The 3995-nt window shown below is 32.5% G+C and overlaps 1 non-coding gene across 1 annotated transcript; it reads left to right on the top strand.

The window, feature by feature from the left end:
- Window positions 1-2956: 2956 nt before the first annotated feature.
- Window positions 2957-3119, top strand: LOC120365863 (U1 spliceosomal RNA). The gene has a single exon (XR_005580704.1). It is a non-coding gene; the product is annotated as a U1 spliceosomal RNA (small nuclear RNA).
- Window positions 3120-3995: the final 876 nt, after the last annotated feature.

The raw sequence follows: 3995 nt of genomic DNA on the forward strand, positions 1-3995 counted from the left end.
TTAAAGTAGGGCCAGTTAATTGAATCTTAACCACTCTTGTAACTACCCAACGGGATCACGTTACTCCCTGCCTAGAAGAGCCAATTATCAGTACAGGGGACTTGCAATGAAGAAAAAGCAATTTACATAGAGCTGTCCATGTGAGAGACTGGAGTTTTATTATTCGTCAAATCAGTCTCCCTGAAAACTCAGAGATAAGCGTTTTTAAGTGGTGAGGGGACCAGTGAGTCGGTAGAAGTGATTGGTTGGCTCAGGGATGAAGTCAATGGGAGTCCAAGCTGTCCTCTTATGCTGAGTCAGTTCCTGGATGGGGGCCACAGACTGGATGGCAGGTCCAGATGGGACTATCTGGTTGTTAGATATGCAATAACTGGCAAAGACACCTTGACAGGCCAATCTTAAGTTCATAGTAGTGACGTTATCCTCAAGAGTAATTGGGGAAGTTGCAAATTTTATGATCTCCAGAATAATGGTTGTTAATAATTGGAATTGCAGCATCTCTCATCCTTACTTTGTGGCGGATGGCCTTTCATTCATTTTACAAGAAGAGTTTAGCTTTTGGGAAGGACTGCTATTTAAACTATAAACTAAATTCCTTACCAAGGCTAGTTTGACCTGCACCCAAGAATGGATAAGGACAGTTTAGAAGTTACAAGCAAGATGGAATTGGTTAGGTCTGATATCTTTCACTGTCATAATTTCCTTAGCTATAATTTTACAAAGGCAGTTTCTCTCTTTTCACAGGGGAGAGGGGAGTGGGGAACTGTAAGCAATTTTAGAGGGAGGAAAATTTTAAAGAAAATAAATGTACCCAAGAAGCAGACATCATTTTTAAAACGATTCTCCGGAATTTAAATGAGCCTGAGAGACAGGCAATATCTTGTGACAAACTGTTCAGGTGTGATTACATTTCTCATTCTTCTACATGAAATAGTAAAATTTCAGGGAGGGGATAAAATGCAATTGTGTTTTCAGTGGTAGGTGTGGTTTTAACTTAGTAAGGAAATGTCAGAGAAAAACTCCCCTGCTGGAGGGTGAGAGTAAAACAGAAAAGGTCAGAACATTTTTGAGTTCCAGGCATATTTTAAAGCCACCCTATAGAATTTTAAGGTGTTCAGCATACCAAAGCAACAAACTCTGTGGGTATTATTTTCTGAGATGCAACAATATGGGTAATGGTTTGTTTGTCTTTCTCTCCTTAAGTCTGTCTTATATTACAGGGTTGCTTTCTAAGAACCTATGAGAGTTGAAGAAAAAGTTTTCTTACCCTTATACAACTCTTAGTAAAATAAGTGAATTTATTTTATTTGAATAGCAAATTTTATTGAGATGATTGGGAAACAGCAAAATGTTTGTGAAATTTGTAATTATAACAGTTAATACATAGCATGAAAAGATCTAACGTAAGTGGGAAATAGCATGAAAAAAGAAGGCTAATAATGAAAGTTCAGATTCTCTTCAATACATTCCATTTTACCATTTGACAAAACCATACATAAAAGCAATAAAGAGAAAATCATCTGTACATGTGATTAGGGTAAATTTAGGGGTTTAAGTGAAATACTTGGACAAGTACCAAAACCGTTTTATAAAATTCACAATGAAACGGACTTTTGGGTACAGCCTTAAAATTGGATATATACCTGCATAAACTAAAATTTAACCATCTTATTTTAGAATGAAAATAAATTTCAATTACTCACAATATTTTCTGAAATGTAAAATAAATGAAACTTAATTTTACTGTTCTGATTTCTATTTTTAACTCCTTAAGTGACAGACAACAAACTGTGTGAATAATGTGCTCCTGTTAACATTCTTTAATATGCCAAATCAGTTTAATTACAGTTTCTATAAATAATCTATGCAAAATACTTCCCTGAACAGAATGCACTTTTCCTTCTGTGTGTGGCACATTTTAATACTTAAAAACATTAGAACAGATGTTAGGTGCCTGCTAAACTTGTTTTCAGTTTTCTTTTATTTATATGTTAATGAGAATTTAATTACTTCATGAATACTTAAACAACCTGAGGGTGCCTGATATCATTAGCTTGAACATGACAAGCACCTCAAGTGACCACATGGGAAGACAAAAATTGCTTTTAGTTTACTTGAAGACAGAAAGATGAATTCATTTCACCCCCTGCTATGTTTTACCTGACACACAAAACTGGAAAAGCACAGACTCTGTCTTTGCTTCAACATGACTGAAAGGATTTCAGCAAAGCACTCAAGAGCATAAATTCTTCCTATTTGGTTTTGCTTCGATGTCTTTTAATAACTACTCTAGCAATACTCCACTCTAAAATCTTATTTCACTTGCAAGGGTTCTGTTAAAGCAAGTCACCCTATTTTATGTATTATTTCTATGGCAATCTTAGCGGAACTGAGAACATTTTAAGTATTATTTATGTCACTAAAAAATTTCTCCATTTAAGATCAGTTGAAAGATTTTATTTAGCTAAATGATAGGAACTCATGTAAAGCAAAGAATGTTTGTAAATTTGTGCATATTATTTTTACTACCAGAAATGGTGATTTAATATAACTGCACTAATAACATTGGTTATAAAATTTCTACATATATAAATGTGTATTAAATAATTCCACAGTCATCATACATTCATTTTAAAATATATAATTTTTTATAACAAGATACGATAAAAGAACACTAAATATTGTCCTCCAGAAGGTGGAAAATATTTAACACACCAATATACACTTTCATCAACTACATAATATCTGGAATGCTGTGGGAATTTTAAGTAATATAATAAGGATTCATTAGATATAAAAAACAGTATTCTAACAAGGAAGAAAAGGTAGAAAATTTCAAAGAAAAATACCTTTAAAAAACTTTCAAAACCATGTTTTTTTTATCTTTGACGGTTAAATTTTCTATAGTTAACCCAATGTCCTTTGTAGATTTGAAAAATTATCATAATTTATGATTATACTTACCTGGCAGGGGAGATACCATATCAAGAAGATGGTTTTCCCAGGGCGAGGCTTATCCATTGCACTCTGGATGTGCTGACCCCTGTGATTTCCCCAAATGTAGGAAACTTGACTGCATAATTTGTAGTAATGGGGGACTGCATTTGTGCTGTCCCTTAACTCGGTCCACAAAAGTAGACTTTTCTCTCTTTTATTTTTTCTTTATAAAAATAAAAAATTAAAATAAATAAATAAATGAAAAATAAATAATTTGTGATTAAGAAATATTTTTCCAGATTTAAAGATATTTCTATGAAATGTTATTTATATTTTGTTTTCTTTCTATTTGTTAGGAACAAAGATTATAGCTTGTAGAAAAAAGGTAATTTGCCATAGAATAATATTTCTAAAATATTTTCCTAGAATAGGTTTTATTTAAACAAAACACTTTTTAAATATATGCTGAAATTAAAAAGAAAAAGAGCAAAACAAATAACAACTTAAGGAATTAAACTGTTTTCCTAAGAGTAGAATTTATCCAAACTTTTAATAGAGTAATATAATTTGTGGATCTCTCTGAAGTGTCTGTATCAGAGTTTTGCACAACTTGGGCCTAGGCTGTGATGGGGTTGCTTTGAGCTCTGGGGCCTTAACAACCCTGGACTGGTTTAACCTAGCTGCCGTGGACTTGAACTTCATATTTGCTTCAGCTAAAACTACTGTGGCAAACAAATAGTATCAAACTCTGCATGTGCTATAACAAGGTGACATTGGCATTCCTGGCCTTCAGTCTGCAAAATTTCTCAAATGTATCTTATCAAAATCTCTGTTGGGATTATTGTACTGAAAAACACTTTGGAACTAGTAGGCAAGAGTAATTTCTTTTACAACATTCTTTATCTTATGTGTGGAAAGGTAAATTCATTTATACTTCAATGCAATATATTTTTTATCCCACAACAAAATACCATAAAATATTATATATATGTAAAGCTATATATATATATATATATATATATATATATATATATATATATACACACACACACACACAC

This window comes from Saimiri boliviensis, chromosome 16 (genome assembly GCF_048565385.1).
Source record: "Saimiri boliviensis isolate mSaiBol1 chromosome 16, mSaiBol1.pri, whole genome shotgun sequence".
NCBI lineage: Eukaryota > Metazoa > Chordata > Mammalia > Primates > Cebidae > Saimiri > Saimiri boliviensis.